The sequence below is a fragment of the Bidens hawaiensis genome, unplaced genomic scaffold (genome assembly GCF_021521415.1).
Source record: "Bidens hawaiensis isolate Kalapana, Puna unplaced genomic scaffold, B.hawaiensis_p1.1 tig00011619_1, whole genome shotgun sequence".
Classification (NCBI taxonomy): domain Eukaryota; kingdom Viridiplantae; phylum Streptophyta; class Magnoliopsida; order Asterales; family Asteraceae; genus Bidens; species Bidens hawaiensis.
In genome coordinates this window covers 263,952-275,991 of record NW_027491908.1, presented here as the reverse complement: position 1 = coordinate 275,991, position 12,040 = coordinate 263,952, and the positions used below count along the sequence as shown (strand labels likewise).

The 12,040-nt window shown below is 34.5% G+C and overlaps 1 non-coding gene across 1 annotated transcript; it reads right to left on the bottom strand.

Annotated features, from left to right (window-relative positions):
* Nucleotides 1–4,604: 4,604 nt before the first annotated feature.
* TRNAG-CCC (transfer RNA glycine (anticodon CCC)) lies at nt 4,605–4,675 on the bottom strand. The gene has a single exon. It is a non-coding gene; the product is annotated as a tRNA-Gly (tRNA).
* Nucleotides 4,676–12,040: the final 7,365 nt, after the last annotated feature.

The following is a 12,040-nucleotide window of genomic DNA, read 5'->3' as shown; positions in this document are numbered from 1 at the left end:
TGCCGACACCGGTTTCAAACGAGTTAATCGAACCGAAGCTGGCTAAAACTTGTCAAAAACCGGCAAAAACCGATTGTAACCCGAACTGAAACTGATCATAAAGCAGTCAAAAAAACAGTTTCAACCCGAACCTAAACCAATCATAAATTTGGTTTTGAGTTGTTGATCAAACCGAAACGGTTTCAACCCGAACCGGTTTTATAGTTTAAAACCAGTTTATACACCTCTAGAGGGGACACACCTTTTTACTAATAATCTCTACTATCTAGACCTCAAGCGTTATACTAATTTATCAAATATTAATTCAAAGCGTCGACTCTTCCACTGGTACAAAAATAGGAAACCGGGGAACCATATCTTTTACATGTAAAATGGTAACATAAAATTAAAATTTAAAATGGTAACTATCGAAAACCCTAATCCGCATATGAGTTATACTGTTCATTATGTCGTACACTCTTTTTCTCTAGTTCAATTTTCACTCCAAAAATTACATATGAAGTTCTTGACCTCATTTAAGTTCATACTCTTTTTCTCTAGTTCAATTTTCACTCCAAAAATTACATATGAAGTTCTTGACCTCATTTAAGTTCATCCGGTTGATATATTTAGAGAACCACCAAATAGTTTCTATCAGAAAGTGCCACTCAACTCTCAGATAATACGAGTTAGAAATCCAAAATTCCCCAATAAGTGGCGATAGGGTTTTGGGTGAATTGTTACGATCCAGTTATATACAGAGAGACAGGCATATAAGGGAGACGGTGAGTGTAGATGAAGGTCTAACGGGATCAAATAAACGTTGAACACTAAACTTGTCACACAACTATAATTTCGTTTTTTTATATATTATATAATGTCATGAGATTGTATGGACGAATATAGGATTGATGACGTTTACGGGAAGGAATTTATGTGAATTTGTTTCTATAATCAAGTTTATATAATTGAAATCTTGTGAATTAGTCGTATGGGTTATAGTTTGTAGTTTATATAGACAAGTTCGTATAGTTAGAACTACATGAATGAAGCTCACGGGAATGTGGTATTATTTTAAGATAGGTAATCATACGGGTCTAACAGATATTGGTTTATTGCGTATAGCCGAGTATGTGGTTTTGCCTTTTTCTTCGTTTTCAGAAGGCTTAGGATCCTCCCACACCACCTTGGATCCTCACACACCATTATTTTTTCTATACGGCTCGTATAGGACTATACGGTCGTATAGCACCTGAATCATATCAGTTTGTGTCGGAGCTTGTCGTTCATTGTCTGTAGTGTCTCGTATAGCCCTATACGACCGTATAGACAATTTTTTAATTTTAAATATTAATACGTTAATATGACCGTATAGACCTATACAGGCCGTATAGGGTTATACGGTCATATAGACAATTTTTTTGACACAATTTTAAATATTCATATGTTAATATCTTACATTTTAATGTATTAAGTACATAACATACGGCTCGTATAGCACTATAAGGCTCGTATAGTCGTTTTTCGGCAACAGTAAAGGCAAGCTGACTTATTTCTGCAAAATTTTTCTATACGGTCGTATAGCCCTATACGACCGTATAGGTTTTATGGGGGCTATACGACCGTATAGGTTTTATGGTGTGTCAGATAGCAATACGAGCCATTTAGCACCTATACGGCTCGTATGGGTCTATACGGTCGTATAGGTTGCAAAAAGCTGTTTTTTTGTCCCCCTTGTCAGTAATGCAGCCTATACGACCGTATAGACCTATATGAGCCATATAGGCATATGGGGGTGGTATAGGAGGATCACATCCCTTTCAGAAAGAATAGAGTGACCGGTACGGTGTGCCATCAAACACATCAAAGTGTTCCAACAGTAAAACAAGACACAATTGTGTGACCAAAGGAAAAGTGGCTTAATTTTCAGTAAAGGCCTTCGGGCATCATGACACAAATATGTGACCTATATAGTAGAGATTTAAAGAGGTGTATTTGGCGTTTATTTGCTAGCGAAAATGTGTATAGATGAGCATTGGGAAAGAGAAAGAGTTATCTTTAAAATAAATGATTTTGAAGAGTTATAAATATTAAACTATTATCGTTAAGTGTTTTAAAAGTTATTATTATGAATTTACTAGTACAAGCCGGCCCGTTTGTGAATGTGTATCAAGTGAAGTGACCAGTGACATAGCATTCTTGGGCTATCTGGCAGGAGCAAGAAGGGACATCCTGGAACAGTAAACTATTAACGAATTTTGTTAAATGTAACGTTATTTGCCAAATTTTAAATTCGAAAAGGTTTAATAAGTTGTGAAACGGTTTTAGAAGTCCTCGTTGTGTAAGTGATGTGTAAAACCAACGAAAGTGACATACTTGGATTTTGAGGTGTTACTGTGATTTTATTTCGGTTATACATGATCACTTTTTTTTAACGGCCAACAAACATAGAATATCTAGGTACTCCGTACGGGGTGACCCAATTGCAAAAGACCACCGCTAGCTGGCCCAACCCAGCCGTACGAAGCCCTTAAACGCCTCAAAGTTATCTCTAGTTCTGGTGAAAACCCACTCGCCCAAAGGCCCACTGGTGTTAAACCCGAACGCCCTCAAGATCGAACTGAAGATCACAAATATCTCAGTCTTACTTCATAGAGCCACCCATGTCTTCCAAAGTGTTGAAAGTGAGGTTTGAACTTGGGTCTCTATTGAGAAACCCATGTTTCCTACCACCACACCACATTAAAAAGGACAGTTATACATGATTACTAATGATTAATCTTTTTGCTAAACTTAGGTTTTTCTTTTTTTCCATATGATTTTAATTTTGTATAACATGTATTTATTAACATGTATTTTGCTAAACTAATATTATAAGATTAACCAATGTGGGTACACAACAAAATCGGTTTGGGTGAAACTGTCCAAATCTGATCTGATTACGTATTTTTCATCAAAGATACTATTATAAATTACACAATAATAACTATTTCACTAATATTATAAGATTAACCATTACGAGTACACCTCGAAACCGGTTTAGGTGAAATTGGTTCAAATCCAATCTGAGTCGTTGATTAACGAATTAAGCCAATACCAACCGCCACACACAAGTATCGTTGATCATAACAATAATAAATGAGGATGATGTTAATTGAATGACAAAGAGAATACACTCCTTTCATATTTAATAAATTTAAGTGCATTCGCATTATTAACATATCACAAATGTTAAAGTAAATACTCATAGATTCACATGGGAAAATGAAACAGGACATGCACGGTACATTTGCATGTGAATATATAGTTGTATATGATACCCGATTCACAAATGACATGTCTATACGATTTTATGAGATCTAACCCATATTTATATTATTATGTAACATATAAATTTCAGTGTATTCATATAAACACTAACATACTGATATGATACATAACGTATTCATATGAAATCTAACACGTGAATGTAGTCATATGTTAATATACATTTACTAAACGAATTCAATATGAACTTTAGCTTTTTATTCCACCATCTTTTAAAAATTAGTTATGAAACAATATATCAATTTGAGAGTACTATAGCATACTTTTCGGTATCAATAATTTAACAAAAATGATTGTTGTACACATGAAACCAGCATGTAAGTATGATTATATAAAAGTAAGTAATTTCCTACATAGGGTTAATAAATAATGTTTTATATACCCACATTCAAATTTTAATTGTTACTTTGAACTTATGCAAAAACGTGCCATGTTTTAGTTATGTATTCCCTTATGTGTGCCCTGACTCGTAAAGACCCGGTACAAGATCGCAAGCCATGTTCTAATTCTCACGTTTATTTTTATGCATATTTTCCTAGACTATCCACTATCTCCGTTAATTAAACCTGCATTGTTATGTTTTTATTTTTATTTTTAATGACGACATTTTTGTGTGTTAGGCCAATACACTCTCCAATTTGAGAGCCTCATTGCTTCATTCTAGCCAGTCTATGTTGTCTTAATCGAGTGGTTTCAAAGTTTGGCTTTGGGCGTTCCATCGGAAACCATACTGCCGGCTGCCACTTGACGGTCGCTGTGTCACCACTTTGGCATAACACATTGTGGAAGTAAACCCGGGGCTCGGGATTCGAACTGACAACCTTGCAAGGCCTAGCTCAAATCATTCATCGTCAATATCCACCCAAAGTGACACAAGTGGGATTGAACTTGGGTCTCCATTGAAGAACCCAAACATTCCTACCACAAAGCCACAAGTGGAGGATCGTTTACAGGTTACTTAGTTTTATTTTCTTTATTATTTACTTTTTAGAGTTTCACTCATCTATTATATTTTCAAAACTCCAAATCTTGTTTGCCTTCAATTCTCAATTGAAGTTTTTCTAACCGAAGCTTTTTTTGGTTAGAAACAATAGATTAGTTTTATTGTATGGTTGGTTATAATCAATCCATAAGTGAATGACTAGACGTTTGTACATTGTTTTAAGCTTTAACATGATAATATTCATCACAAACCACAGCACAAGTTATATAGTCCAGAGAACAGCCCATACCTGCAGCCAGCCCATGAGCTTGTTTAAATAACATTTATGTTAAAGCTATAAAAAAATATCAAAAATTGCGCATCCGGGGAATCAAACCCCGGTCAATACCGTGGGAGGGTACTATGATACCACTACACTAAATGCGCCTTCATGGTTTCTTGCTAGTTCTCTTATATTTTAACCCTAACAGACGGAGACACAATAGTTTTGATGACACAGTTTAAATGTCTATTGTGTTCATCGTATCACTATCAGGTTTCATTTTTGCACTTTAGACATTTTTCAGTGGAAACTGAAAACTAACCGAACGGGAAACCGAACTTTAACAAAAATGGTGTTCCTTGGTTTGGGCTTTGGGTTCATTGGGTATTTGATAAGGTTTCCTTGGTTTTATAATAGGCTAAATATTTGAATTTGGTTTTCTCGGTTGAGGTGGATTTTACTTCAAAAACCAAATAACTAATTCGGTTTGGTTTTAAATGCTTTTGATACTGTTCCATTCAATAGATGCGCTTTGATGTTATTTCATAAGTTTTATTCCTATTTTACTGCTAGCTAACATATGGAGAAACAAGTACCATAACTATCTTTCAAGGATGACACATATTAATGTCTATGTTATAGGTGTTCATCATTTTGGGTTTCAATTTTGCAGACATTTCTGGAACACCTCTAACAGAGGGACAAATAGTCAATTTTGAAAGAACTTATTGTCAACCTCTTTCAGATATGAATCTATCTGATTCAGAAGGGAAGAACTTGTATCAGTATCTCAATTTCAATTCAAACATGGGTTTGATTCACACTCCATGTTCTGAGAAATCTTTACCATCCGAAAAGAGGAAAAAACGGAGTCTTTGTCTAAAGAAATGCGTTGAGAAAGGGCAGATGTATAGAACTTTTCAACGAGATAGTGCTTATTCAACTCTCTCAAAATGGAATCTATTCCAAACATATATGCCATGGTTCCTTACTTCGACAGAGTACAGATATCTAAAGTTAGACATTTTAAACATCAGACTACCCAAACAACCGAAACATGAATTTTGATAAGAGGGTGTTTCTTGGTTCGGGTTTTGGGTTCATTTGGTTATTCGATAAGTTTCCTTGATTTTATAATGGACTTATATTAGTTTGGTTTTCTCGCTTAAGCGGAATTGTACTTCTTAGAACCATATAACTAATTAGGTTTGGTTTTAAATAGTTCGGTACAGTTCAATTTTTGATTTAATCAGTTTGTAACTGAATATTGAACTCTATGCACACTTTTTAAACTTCCATATTCAATGGGACGCAAGATTGATCGTAGCATCGATCCTATGGTAAGTTTAACTTTTTGAAGTAAACAAATGACATTTTAGTTTACTTATATTTACAGCAAACCTTCTCTACTCAGGAGAACGCCCAAGCCAAACTTTGAAACCAGCATGGGCCCGGTTAAGACAACATAGTCTGGCCAGAGTAGAAACAGGGCTCTCCAAATGGAGAGTGCAGTGACCTAAACACAAAAAAAAAAAGTCGCCATTCGAAAAAAAAAAATAATAACTATAAATTATCTAAGTTTGAGATTCTTCAATGCTTAAAGATCAACTCTTAGCAGGGCTGTCTTAGAGCATGTGCGGGCTAGGCACTCGTGCAAGGCCCATCGGGGTTTGAGGCCCATAAGTTTTTAATTTCTTTGAATATATTTCATGGGTTAGGTTATAATAGGAAGTATAGTTTTTGTAGGAATGATAAGAAGTAATCTTGTCCATTAATTTTGAACATGGAGGGTTGAGATTACTTTAGGCTATAAAATGAATAACACATTTGTTGACTTTCTCTCTCTACATACAAGACACATGCCAAATTCCCCCATCATTTTTAAACGTCCATAACTTTTTTTTACGACTTTTTTATTGAAAAACAAATTCACCATACTAACGAGTGTCTTTTTATCTTTTATATGAGTACTATATTGTTATATAAAAATTGAAAAAAAATAAGTGGGTTTTTACAAATTGTGTTTTACCAAAATTGTGTTTTATAAAATTGTGTTATACAATGGTATTTTTTATTGTGTTTTTTTTTCATTGTGTTTTTTTCATTGTGTTTTTTACATTGTGTCATACAATTGAGTTTTTATATATCATTGTGTTTTTTTTCATAGTGTTTTTTTCCATTGCGTTTTTTACATTGTGTTTTTCATAGTGTTTTCCATTGTATTTTTTCGGACTTTTCCGGTGAGGCGGTGGCGGTGGGTGACGGTTGTGGTAGTGGTGGGCGGTGGAGTGGTGGTGGTTGTAGGAGATGAGTGAAGATGTAATTGGGTTTTATGTAAATGGGTTTAATGTAAGTGGGTTTTGAGATTAAAGTATGTTGGTTTTGAATTTTTAATATTAAAGTGCTAGACTAAAATACCCTCCTTCCTAACCTTCTTAGGAAAATCAAACTTCTTATTTGAACCTAACCTTATATTTCATATATTATATGAGCTTTTTAATTTTTTTTAATATATTTCGAGGCCATTTTTATATATCGTGCAAGGCTCACGACGATTATCGTGCTCTTAGAGACAGCTCTGACTCTTAGTATAAGCTTTTGAGAAAAAAATATTTATAAGATTAATTACACGGATTTGCTTCCTAAGATATACTCATAATGCACGTTTACTCTCCATTTTTCTAAAATTAGAAGTGCGATTCAAGCATTTGTTACATGTAACACCAGTGTTCCTAACGTCGATAAAAATCCTGCTTTCTAGTAGTGTTACGGCAACATGAAAACCATTAAGTAATTATAGAGAAACTTGATCACTATTCTGTGAAGTTTTCCCAATCTCAAGAAGGGTTAAAGTGTATAAATATAAATTTAGAGGACTGCATGTGCAATTCTTGTATTCTTGCTAGGTATAAATTGGCATATGAAACTCAAATTATCTATCTCTTCTCATGCAACTGTATCTAGGGTTCGATCTTGTTCCAGGTACTTTTGAATATATATATATATATATATAGAGAGAGGGTAGGGTAAGGATCCTAAGAGAACTATTGGCAAATTGAGAACTTTGAGAACCATTTTGGACTACTAAAAAAACCTTCTAAAAAATATTAAAAAAATTATAAAACAAACAAAACCGAAAATTTTAAAAAAGTAAAAAAACCTAAATTCTTATATTTCATTCCGGTTTCATTAAAAAAAAACCGAAATTTTTTTTCTTTTTAATTCGTATTATACCTATACACATATGTATACTTTCATTTAATCTCTAGTTACGTAATATACACATATGTACATTATTATTTACCATAAATTATACATATGTGTATAGGAAAAAACATGTGTGTACATATTATACATATATGTATAATAAAAAAAACCGATTTTTTTCTTTTTAATTCGTATTATACCTATACTGTAGGGCCAATATTATATATTGTTTTTAGGATTGTATATGTCGTTTTATTTTTCTTTAGTCGGTGTAGTACGTACTCAGTACGTTTATTTTGTAGGTTTATTATGTAAAGTTTGGAGATATGGGGACCCTATATAAAGGGCACTTTACCCATTTCTCCACAACCTTTTCTAACTCTTCACAACTTAAGGAAATAAATTCTCTCACCCACTTCTCTCCTTTTCTCTCTTTTAGAAAATAAACCAAACAAACTAAGATCCGAGATCCGAGTGTCGTTGGTGATTTCCGCTAACCAACAACACGGATTGATCCGAGTCAAGTCTTGAGATCCATCTAGAGGACCTACAAGTGGTATCAGAGCTTTCGGTTCGACTTTTTGTGGTTTTCGGGTTATACTTTTCGGATTTTGATCTTAGTTTTTGTTGGATTTGAGGTTGATTTCGTGTTACTCACCTCTTTTGGAGTCCCTTACTCCTTGGAAATACACGAGAATCACCAAATCTAAGTTTTTAGTGTTTTAAGTTTTTGTGTCTGAGCTCAGATTCGGCTTAAAAACTCAGATCTAGGCCAATTTATTGATTTCTAGACTAAAGTCTTTTTGACTTTTTGGAAGTTTGGGTGTTATATTCTCAAAAAAAAAAAATCGCATCGGGTACTGTAGCAGTCGCTTCCAAGGTACTGTAGCAACCGCTTCGCTTCGCACGGGTACTGTAGCAACTCATGCGAAACACTGTAGCAACTCATGCAAACACTGTAGCGACTCGGTACTGTAGCAACTCATGCGAAACACTGTAGCGACTCGGCACTGTAGCAACTCGGTACTCTAGCAAAAAAAAACTTAAAATTTTTTTCTCTTTCAAAAAAAAAATCTAATTGAGTTAAAAAAAATGTCTTACGAACCTAAGCTTAGAGGAAATCTGGATATGGGAGAAAGCCGAAAGGAAATATTGAAAAGCGAATTCGACATGTTTACACATATTAAAGGAGAATCAGTTTCCTCTCTCATCAACAGATTTGAGTCACTCGTTACCAAAATGAGAAGTGTCAATACCATCAATGGTTTGTTTCAGATCAACATGAAACTGTTGAATTCACTACCTAATACATGGAGTATCAATGTGGTTACCATCAAAAGAACCACAAATCTATATACCATGACACTTTTAGAATTGGCTTCTACCATCAAGTCTTTTGAAATAATGGAAGATAAGCTCCAAATAAACAATCAGTCCAAAGAAAATAAAGTTGGGACAAGTGCTGCCGGTAAAAGTAGTCATGCATGTCCTATCATTCCCGACACATCACCAGCTGATGAGGTAAATCACAATCTTTGTTCTCAAGCATGCATCAACAAAGTCACATACTATAGATATCATCAAGACGAAGTTTTGAAAGAAAATGCAAAACTTTGTCAGTTAAATGCTGAATATGTAAAAGCTGACAAGATCTATATTGAAAAGATTAAAACTCATCACGATGATGTAGCTAATCTTAGACTTGAAATTTTTCAAGAAAAGCATAATGTCATTTATTATAAAGACATAATTAATGGTTTAAAAGAAGAAATTAAGAAATTAAAACTCGAAGTTTCTGATAAGAAAGAAAAGAAAAAACAAGTCGAAAGATTTGAGGCATCATCTGAAAAATTAGATGATCTTATTGGAGCCCAGAGAAGCGCTAAAGTTAAGGCGGGGTTGGGGTACGATTACACTGCCGTACCACCACCATTCAATGATAACTACACCAGTTTGCCCCACTTTAGCTATAATACTTTTCCAGAGGAAGAAATGGAATATGGGGTTGGTAGAATACCAACGCCTGTGAAATTTGTTCCTGCTGCCTCTCAAACTGCTGCTCCAGTCCCATCATCTGATAAATCTGACATCAATGTGTCTTGTGCAGCAGCTGGTGATGTAAATGGTGGTGAATGTGGGACGGTTAACCTGGGTTGTAAGCTAAAAAGAAAGTTAGAATCACGTTTTGAATCATGTGTGGATCTAACCAAAAATATTAACAATCCAGTTTGTAATAAAGTTTGTGAATCCATGTTGGGATGTTTGATGTCGGAATCAAAAACAGTATTTTGCGAAACCACTAGTGAAGACAGTTGCAATGATGTACGTAATGAAAATAAATGTTCTTCTTCTGACTCAGATTATGAAACCGTTTGTGATGAAACTTTTGTTGAAAAATGTGTCAACAAAAGTAGGCCTATTGAGGTGAACATATCAAGCTGTTCATCATCAAGTTGTGAGACTGAGGATAATTCAAGTAAAAGCAAAGTTTTTGAAAATGAAAAGACAAGTACTTCGTGTAAATATGTTCCACCAAATAAACGATCATTTTCTCAAACAACCAATCAATCAAGAAACCCTCAGTCATACAACTTATGTGATAACAACTACTATGGTCATTATCAACAAAATTTTGGTGATCCATATTATACAAATGTGTTTTATAATCATGTTCCTTTCCATGAATCACCTTTCCCACCACACCAACCACATTACAGTTCAGATGAGTTCTTTGGCACTCCCAGGAGAAAGTGTTGTTTTGTGTGTGGTCACTTTTCTCACCTTGCAAGACATTGCAAGCACTGGTTCAAGCAACAGCTTGATATTCAAAGGCGGCTTAGTCAGTCCCCAAAAGGAGCTTTTAGTAGCCCTGATTCAAGGACTGATCAAGCTAATAGTGAACCCAGTGAAATGGATGTGAGATCCAAAGTAAATAAAGTAAAACACAAAAAAAATCCTTTTTGAAAAATCAAGAAGGATAAAATCAAAAAGGATCCTAAGACTGTAAAGTCTAAGGATTCACCAAAAATAGTTTCAAAATCAAGAAAAGAAAAGTCCAAAATTAACAAAACCAAGGAACAAGTTTTTGCTTGGATTCCTAAGGACTGTTCTTCATCAAGTGAGGCTCCAACAAGAAATAAATGGTTTTCAGGAAATAAAATCAAGTTTGGTCGATTTACGGTTGACCTTCCCGAAACAAAAGTATCCCGGGAACCCATGTCTATTTGAACGTTTAGTGCATGCAGGGTCAATCAAGGAGGACTATCAATAGTATTAGGTACTTAGATAGTGATTGCACCCGGCATATGATGGGAGACGAACTCTTGCTATTTGATGCTAAACCATTTGATGGCGGATTCGAGTCTTTCATAAGCGACATAGGAGGACAAACTTCATGGAAGGGAAGCCTTGTTTAAATGGTTCAACAGCAACTTTCGAGCGTTTCTCAACTAACCTCGTCCAACTACTTCTCTCAAGTGATGGATCCAGCATCAGCTGTTGGATCTCGGTTTCAATCTCTTCAACTTTGTCATACAATGTGATAATGCTTGCTTAAGGTAGTCCATCTGACAATAACTTTGCTGACCTTTTCACTAAAATCATCGATCATGCTCGATTTGAATTTCGGGTCAAATAGATCGGCATGATCAATTTTGATTAAAACAAACTATCTATCTTTTTGTATATAAAATTATAAATATTTTTCAAATATGTCACAATTTTAAAGGGAGAAAATGAGTTAAGTTTAACTCACCAAAAAGATTTTCAATTCATCTTAAGAAAAGCAAAAACAAATCATTCGATTTATCAAAAAGATTTTGTCTTACTTTTAAGAAAATCTAAAAGGAATTGTCCTGTTTAGAGGGAGCTCCTGCTTAGAGGGAGTCGGATATTTAAAATTTTTAAAATTTTGAGAAATTGATCCGACCATTGGAAAATGATAAGAAATTGTCTCTAACGATTCTAGCACATGAAAAGAGTAGATAAAAAGCCAACAAGATCATTTCTTGATGTGTAGATAGGCTTGACAAATGAGTAAGTGTCATAGTGATATAAACTTAAATATCTGCCTATGCTAGTGGTTACATGTTATGAAGCGGTTGCCGACTCCAACTAAAGTCATATTAATGAAGGCTGAAATGCAATTAAACATGTCATACCCAAGCCTCTCTTTACCTTATCATGGTTGTCTTATGAAAAATCAGTGTCATTTTTAATTTTTATTGAGTCAAGAAAAGAGTCAAGTAAAGCGTCAAGAAAAGCAAGAAAAAGAAAAACAAAAGAGTCAGAAAAGAAAAAGAAAAATCAAGAAAAAGAGTCAG